Source organism: Corvus brachyrhynchos, unplaced genomic scaffold (assembly GCF_000691975.1).
Source record: "Corvus brachyrhynchos isolate BGI_N302 unplaced genomic scaffold, ASM69197v1 scaffold706, whole genome shotgun sequence".
NCBI classification, from domain to species: Eukaryota; Metazoa; Chordata; class Aves; order Passeriformes; family Corvidae; genus Corvus; species Corvus brachyrhynchos.
The window spans coordinates 23,406-23,902 of NW_008238371.1; positions in this window are offsets into that span (position 1 = coordinate 23,406).

Sequence of the window (497 nt, forward strand, 5' to 3'; positions counted from 1 at the left end):
AGATGGTGTCGTGGCGCTGCGGGGAGCGGCTCCGGCTCCCCGGGAACAAACTCCAGCCCCCGGGAATGGGCTTCAGTCCTCTGGGAACAAACTCCAGCCCCCGGGAATGACATCCTACCCCCGGGAACAAAATCTTGCCCTGGGAACGGGCTCCAGCACCTGGGAATGGGCTCCTGCCTCCCGGGAATGAGCTCCTGCTCCTGGGAATAAGCTCCAGTCTCCCGAAATGGCTTCATGTCCCACTGGGAATGACATCCTGCCCTCAGGAACCGGCTCCTGTCCTCGGGAGCAAAGCCTCCAGGAACGGGCTCCTGACTACCAGGAACGGGCTTGTGCTCCCCGGGAATGGCTCCTGCCCGCCGGGAATGTTGTCATGTCCCACTGAGAATGACATCCTGTCCCCGGGAACAAACTCCTGATACCGGCCATGGGCTCCTGTCCCCCGGGAATGGCTCCGGCCGCCGGGAATGGTGCGGTGTACCCGGGAAGGGGCCCCA